Genomic DNA, 8420 nt, shown 5'->3' with positions numbered 1-8420 from the left:
TCGATTTCTTCGTCGACAATGTGACAGATTTTCAGATCAGTACCTCCAAAAAAATCGAAAATTGTAAACCCTAGATTTCGATAAATAGAGAAAAAAGAAGAAGAACAAAAAAAGATAAAAACTTGAAATCAAAATCTCTTACCTTAGATTCTTAGAGATGGAGTTGAAGAAACCCTTTTTTTAGATTCTCTTTTTTTTTTCCTGTTTCACTTTCTCTCTCCTCATTCTCTATCTCTTCAATAAGCGTCCGATACTCCGGTGGATTGAGAGGGAGGAGGAAGGAGCAGATCTGAAGAGGAGAGAGATGAGGAATTAAGGTTGTCCGGTTGAGTAAGGAGAGGGAGGAATGAGGAGAGAGCGGAGTGAGAAAAGGCAACTTTATTTTGTCTTTTTTTTTTGTCATCAGCGACCGTTTAACACAATCGCTTAAATTGAAATAATCTAAAAATCTAAAATAATAAAAACAACGACTGTTTTGAACGGTCGCTGATCAACAACGATTGTTTATCCGTCGCTGACCACTCTAAAAGCAGTCGGTGGCAACAACAGTTTTAAACAGTCGCTGAGTATAAGAATAAGACCGTTTTTGGAACCGTTGAACTGAAGCCGTCGTTGTTTTGGCCTTTTCTTGTAGTGAACTTCAGTGCCATCATCACTGTGCACATGTTTGATTTTCGGTTCAAATTGACGATCAATCAACACCACAAAATGCATAAATATAGTCTCAACTTCGAATTTATTATATAATAAATAGGTCCAAACAATGCAAGAAAAAACATCTACTATTGTTAAAAAATAGGAAGCACCACAACTTGATAGCCCCCCCCATAAATCACAATGAATTAATTCAAATATCCTACTAGCTCTACTATTACTCTAAGGAAAACTAGTTCGAGGTTGATGGGCACGAAAACAAATGTCGCACCCATCTTTATTGCAATTACTAGTACTAGAAAGACTCATATAGGGTAAATAACGTAAAACTTTCTTCGAAGGGTGACCCAAACATTTATGCCAAATATCAACAGATGCCATGTCCAAAACATTGATCTTCACCTTGGGAACGCCCCGAAAAAAGAAAAATCCATCTTCCCGTTCACTCGCTCCAATCAGCGTCCTCGTTCTGCAGTTCTGTAATACACATAATGTTTTAGTGAAGTGAATAATACAATTCGTGGAATCATATAACTGCGGAATAGAAATAAGATTTCAATCAAGATTAGGGACAAATAAAATCAAATATTATAGAGTTTTAGATTTCGAGAAAGAATCACATCTCCCTCATGGGTAGCTTCTGCAGAACTACCATCCGACAAACTCACCGGACATCCTTTAATTTTGAGCGCATCACACAACAACGAGAATTTTTCTATCACATGATGTGTAGCACATGTATTAACAATCCACAAAGACTCGCCGTTCAACCGATCTTTTGGTTTAGGCAAGTTCACTGAGTCTAAGAGATCCTGCCACTGTTTTGTAGTGATGCCTGCGAGTCCCACACTTACTACATCACGCGGAAGAGGAGTCGATGCCCCCCCTTGACAGGTCCGACGAGCCGCCACCAGCCACGACTTTGTTTGCGCGTGGTTGGTACGCCTCCTTATTACCGCCGCGACCAGATCTACCACCACGGGCCACTACACCACCACGTCGACCACGGGGTCGGTCCCCCCACTACTCAGGGTACCCAATCAATTCAAAACATCCCGAAACAATGTGTCCTTCCAGTTGACAGTTAGTGCAAACCACAGAGTCATTAAAAGAACGAGTTTTTGTTTAGATTCTACCTTGAACACCATATTCTCACTCGACAAAAGGCAAGGAGGTCGCGCTAGCTCCCCGCAAACGTTCTCCTTGAGAAATTATTTGACAAGCGTGAGCCACAGTAGGCAAAGGGGTTTGCGTAAGAAGATGAGATCGAACAGGTTCATATGCATAATCAAGGCCAATCAGGAAACGATGCAAACGATCATCTAAGCGTTGTTGTTCAAGAAATTGCATGACATCGCAATATGCGCTCCCAGTCGCGCATGTGGGCGCCACTTCCAACGAGGACAACTCATCCCACAATCAAGTCAAACGACAAAAATACTCGGCCAAAGATTCATCTTTTTCCTGCTTACAATCACTAAGCTACAATTTAAGTTGACAGATGCGGGTTCAATTAGAAACATAATACCTCTCCTTCTGATGAGACCATAATCATAAGCGTAGTCAAAATAAGACGCTGATCAACGCAGAGAAATAGAATTCAACAACCACGAACACAACATCGATTGAACCGTGCGCCAATCGTCTTAACTTTTCTGCCATAGTAGGCTTAGGAATAGTCCAATCCAAGTTTCCTTTTTTGATCAAAGACATGCGAATCGCGCGTGCCCATTCATCGAAATTATCATCCTTTAACTGAATCAGAGTGATAATGTTGCCAGGATTATCGTTTGAGCGTAGATAGTAGGCTGGGTCGGGTTTTGGGGGGGGGGGGTTTGATCGAATCTTTCTGTCATAATTACGCGTCTAGATCCACGTGAATAAGTTCTAAGGGGAGAATCTATGATGATGGAGTAAAGGGGAGTGGAGAAAATGAAAGGAATCGAAGCTTAGGGTAAAAGCAATCTCGGTTTGTGGTGCAATTAACTCGAAAATTGGCGAGTCTGGGTTCGAGCAAAGAAGACGAGAAAAAAAATCGAAGGTTAGGGTAGGAATTAAGTGGTTAGGGTAGGAACTTGAAAATTAACTTTTTTTTTTGAATTTCTTTCATAATCTCTTCCATTTTCTTGCAAGATCTATTGTAAAATGTGTTTTTCTCTCTTTATCTTTTTTTATTTGGATTTTGATGTTAGTTTTATTGAAAAAAATAATGTGTTGGTGGTTATTGTGGTTGTGATCAAGTGGCGATGGTCAAGTGGTGGTGGTGATTAGGCTGAGTGTGGATAGTGGGTGTAGGTAAGGGTGGAATTCGCGAGGATAAGAAATGGGAAAGTAAGTCAGGGAACAAAAATGTAACTCAGTGGTGGTGGTTGTGACGGTGATATTGGTGGTAGTGACATCAATGCTCTATTTCTGATGATGGTAGTGGTGATTTATTTACTGATAGGGATGAAGTTAAAATTTGGGATAAGTAACTAACTTGGTTAAGTAAGGGACACATGTCCCTTTTGCTTTTTCTTCTGTTTTTTAAATACCATGTAAACTCTTTAGTTGCAAGTATAAAGAAATGAAGGAATTACGTTTTTATCTAATGTTCGGGGAAGTATATTTTTCTTTGGCTTTTTGGGGGATATTCAAAGAGAGAGAAAGTTATATATTATTAGTGTAATAAAGTTTTTGACAAATAGTAGTCATTTTACTTCCCTCGTCTTTTTTTAACACAAACTAGAGATTATGTTAATAAAACAGTAGCTTACAACATAGCATCGTAGCAAAACCTAAACTGGAAAACAAGTTAGCAAAATTATCCAGTTGATAAAAGTTTAGGAAATAACTTAAGTAGAACTTGCTAATGTCTAAGCCATTGGAGGACCAGCTCCTGCATGTATTCCTGCAAAACGCACTGTGGTGGAGCAGTGTGAGTGACCTTGTCCATCTCCATATCCATACCAAACCTAGCCAGTTTGTGGGCTATCATGTTGGCATCCCTTTTCGCGTGAAGAAATATAACCACCCAGTTGGTTTTCAAAAGCTTAACTATATCACATATAATCGCGTTGAGCTGATGATGTGGAATTTTCTCAGCTCTATCCATCATAATTTTGAAAGCTTGGGCGTCAGTTTCAACCTCCAATCTGCTGATGTTATGATCTTTAGCCAGTGACAAGCCTTCTCTAATAGTTGCTAACTCAGCTGCTGCAGGATTAATGGCATCAAACTTGATTGAGAAGCCCATGAACCAAGACCCATGTGTTCTCCTTATAATGCCACCTCCACTCGCCTTATTATTTGTTTTTCAAGCACCATCAGTACTCAGCTTCAGGTAACCATGAACTGGTGGCTTCCAAAAAGTAGTTTGATTGATCTTTGGCTTAGTCACGTTCTGTTTTAGGAAAGCATAATTGTTATGCAAATGGTCAATAAGAAAATGGTTATATTGAGTAGAAGATCTTGACATGGCTCCATCAAAAACCGCTTTGTTCCTATTCTTCCAAATATGCCATATAGCAATAACAAAGATTTCAAGCCAACCTTTTGGTTGCATGAAGTTAAACAGAGTCCATTCATTCCAGTCACTATTAAAAAAACTTGCTACATCCACCTGTTTGGCTAAGTTTAAAAACTGAAAAATGCGCTTCCAAAGGATGCTTGCATGAAAACAATTTTTGAAGAGATGGAGGTGAGTTTCAATTTGATTGTAACATCATTGGCATTGAGGATTAAAATGATGAATTTTCTTTTGTAAATTTTCAGCAGTAGGAAGAATTTCATGAACAACATTCCACAACAACATTTTATATTTAAAAGGCACCACTAGTAGAAAAAGGACGATTTGCGTCCCCTCAATTGCGTCGCACTTAAACGGAAACGACGCACAGTTAGGATTTGCATCGCATGTGGGGAGCTGTGCGACGCAAATCACAAAAATATGCGTCCCACCCTCCTCACATGCGACGCAAATTAACAATGTGCGTCGTTTGTTGCGAAGGTGCGACACATATTCCACGCACCAGTTGGAGAGATTGGTTCCTGATGTGCGTCGCACAGTATAAATGTGCGTTGCAAAAGGCTAATGTGCGTCGGACCCCTTGGCCCATCCGACGCACATCAGCCCAAAAGAACTCTCTATAACCTCTCCTTCTCCTTTTAATTTTCCCAAACCCTAAAAATACTCTCAACCTAAACTTGGCCGCGTCTCTCTCTCTCTCTCCCCCTCTCCCTCTCTCTCTCTTTCCCTCTCTTTCACTCGCCGAAATTTAACGTTCGTCGAAATTCTTTTCGTTTCATTTCATTCGTTTTCCTTCTCTCGTTTCACTCGTCGAAATTTTCCCACAATTCGTTCGTCGAAATTCTTTTCGTTTCATTCGTTTCATTCGTTTACAGATCTGAAGGGGTTTCGTTTCATTCGAACTATTGGCCGTTGTGAAGGGGTTTCGTTTCACCTCAAACTCAAACGCAATCGAAGGTATTCTTTCTTTTTCTTTATATCTGATTTTTTTTATTTATTTTTATGGCATTTACCTTCTCTCGTTTTCAGATCTGGTGAAACGAAGAACACCAAATATAAATAAAACTGAAGGGATTCTTAAGTCTTAACGCGGATGAATAGCCAAAGCAAATGGTCGTACGCCATTTAGCCACCTTTTATTTTTATATTTATATTGGGACTGCAAAATCACATTCCTCCTCTGTTTCTCCTTTATTTGTTGCTCAAAACTAAAGCCTCAAGGAATCGAAAAAGAAGAAAGGAAAAAAAATAAAAAATAAAAATGCCGCTGATATTCACATGAGACTTACATATAACATATCCGAAAAGTCACCAAATTCTAGAATTCTTTTTGTGTTTGCTGACCAAAGACTCTTCTCCTCTTCAATTTCTGGTTGAATTCCAAAATCTCAACAAAATCTCTTTTTTCTCATTTGTTTTGTGTTTCTTATATTCTTTGATAACTTCAAGTTGGGGTTTTTATTTCAGTGATTTGGGTTTTATCAGGAAGATCTCACAAAAATGGCAGGTCGTTACGATCCCAACCCTTTTGAGGAAGAAGAAGTTAATCCCTTTTCTGTAAGTTCCTTCACTTATATAACCTTTCACCCTTTTTCTTTTTCTTCTTTTGATTTCGGTTATTTCGTTCTTCCCAGATCTGGTGAGTGAATATTTTTTGATTTCGGTTATTTGGTTTTTTTTACAGATTTTGTTTATTTTGATTTCGTTCTTTCATCTCACTCCCTCTCTTTTGGTTTTGATTTTGATTTCGATTTTTTTTTGTCTTAATTTGGGTTATTTTACAGATTTTGTATAACTGTTTATTCTGGGTTTTTTCAGTTCAATCCCAGATCTGGAGAATTCTTCCTCAAACGCCGAAGTTGATGACGTGAGAGATCAAATATAGAGACGATGGTTGATTATTTAATTTTAATTTAAGCAAATATGTATACAATTTGTAATTTGAAGCAATAAAACGAATATAATTGTTTGTATACAATTTGATTTTAAGGGAATTCGCACATTCAACTGAATGCAAGAAATCGTGTATATAAATAAGATTAGTTGAACTCTTACTGTGATCGTAACCGGTGCCGCTGTTCTTAGTCTCGATATGTAATTTTATTTGATTGATTTTTTGTAATTTATGTATTCTTTTTATGTAATTATTTCTCTTTCTTTATTTTCTGTAATTTATTATAATAAATCTACGATTTTTTTTTGTGAAGAAATCAAAATCTTTATTGCGTTTGTAACAACCTCATTCTTAGTTCATAAAATTATTATTTTTCCTCAAAAAAAAAAAAAAAGAATTTTTTTTTTAAAAAATTTGCAATTTGCGTCGCACGTAGCCCAAGGTGCGACGCAAATCACTCATCTGCGTCGCACCCTAGGCGATGTGCGACGCACATTACCCTTTGAGCTTGGTGTTGGGCTAGGTAGCCATTTGCGTCGCACCGTATACAACGTGCGACGCAAATAGCTAACTAATCTGCGTCGTTTTCGCATACGACGCAGATCGTTTCTGAGTCATTTGCGTCGAGGGCTTTGGCGTCGCACCATAGTCCGACGCAAATAGGCGCCTCACATCCGACGCAAATTGCCTTTTCTGTACTAGTGCACATTGATTTTCCAAAGTTTAGACCAAAGACTAGGAATGGGCAAAATGGAATGAACACTATGCTCAGTACTATGATAAGCAAATTTAATATCAAAGAGACCATCTTTAGAAAAAGCCCATCTTATTCCATCATGTACCACAACAATTTTGGGGAGAGGGATAGCTTTGATTGAAATTACAATTTCATGAGGAAGCAAAGAAACAATGGAATCCAAATGCCAAGACCCATTACGAATAATGTGAGCAACTCTCCAATGAGCCTTAGAATCTGGGATAATAATGTCTCGATGTTTGTATAGAGGTTAATCACCAACCCAGTGATGATACCATAGAGAAATGTCTTCCCCATCCCCAACATTATAGACTAGCCCCTGATTTAAAAGCTCCCTCCCTTTCAAAATGTCCCTCCAAATACCGGACTGAGATTGATTAGGCATAACATCTAGAAAGTTAGAACCTTTACAATATTTTGCCTTCAAAATTTGAACCCAAAGTTTAGAGGGTTGAGTGAGAAATTTCCACCTCAGTTTAGCCATAAAACAGGTATTCCATCTTCTTAAATCCCTAATTCCAACCCCCCCTGCCATCATGGGATTACAGACTTGATTCCACGAGGTTCTAGAAATATTGTGTCTTTGACCTACCTTGTTCCACAAGAAACGTTTAATATCTTTTTGTAGATCATCAAGAACACTTATAGGAACAATGTTTGTTTGCATATCATAAAGAGGGTAGGTATTAAGAACAGATTTAATTAGAGTACATCTGCCTGCCATGTTTAAGAGCTTTGCCTGCCATTCCCGAATTCTATCCTTAGTTTTATCTAAAAGGCCTAAGTAATCAGTTTTCCTAAGTTTATTAGGGGATATTTTGATCCCCAAATAATTCCCAAAGTCCGAGGAAACACGAAGATTACAGTGACCAGAAATAGATTGTCTGACATTATGATCCATCTTTCTTGGAACAATAATTGTTGATTTTGAGGCATTAAGAAATAATCCTGAAAGCTCTCCAAAATCTTTCAAAACCCCTAGAATCACATCCAAGTTTGCCCATGACGCTTTCCCAAAAAGAAAAACATCATCAGCATAGAAAAGGTGAGAGAGACCAATATCTTTAGCAATCATCAGGGGTTTCCATAATTTGAGATTAAGCTTTTCCTGGATTAATTGGCTAAGTCTTTCCATGCATAAAATAGAAATATAGGGGGAAAGAGGATCACCCTGGCGAATTCCCCTTGATGGAAGAAAATCACTTGTTATTTCACCATTCCACAAAACAGAAATTGAAGGAGAAGTGATAACACTCATGATGATATTAACAAGCTTAACAGGAAACCTAAAACCAAGTAAAGTTTCTCTAATAAAGGCCCATTCCAGGCTATCAAAAGCTTTAGTGAGATCAATTGTAAGAGCCATGACATTCCTACCCCTTTTAGCTACTTCTTTAATAATAATGATATTCTAAACTAGTGTATGTGATGTTTTGGGCTTAATTTTACTTTACTAACCAAAAAAAATAAAATTATATTTTCATCAATGGTCTTGTCCATAACGAAGCTAGTTTGTAAAGGATTTATCAACTTGGGCATGAGGCCACGAATTCTAGAAGCAATGGACTTAGTTAAGAGTTTGAGAATAGTATTACAAAGACCTATTG

The 8420-nt window shown here is 38.0% G+C and overlaps 1 long non-coding RNA gene across 1 annotated transcript; it reads left to right on the top strand.

Annotated features, from left to right (window-relative positions):
* The first annotated feature begins 5035 nt into the window (after positions 1-5035).
* LOC104891500 (uncharacterized) lies at positions 5036-6391 on the top strand. The gene is made up of 3 exons (XR_008968842.1): positions 5036-5534; positions 5630-5719; positions 5981-6391. It is a non-coding gene; the product is annotated as an uncharacterized LOC104891500 (long non-coding RNA).
* Positions 6392-8420: the final 2029 nt, after the last annotated feature.

This window comes from Beta vulgaris, chromosome 4 (assembly GCF_026745355.1).
Source record: "Beta vulgaris subsp. vulgaris cultivar EL10 chromosome 4, EL10.2, whole genome shotgun sequence".
Lineage (NCBI taxonomy): Eukaryota > Viridiplantae > Streptophyta > Magnoliopsida > Caryophyllales > Amaranthaceae > Beta > Beta vulgaris.
This window is presented reverse-complemented; position numbering and strand designations above follow the sequence as displayed.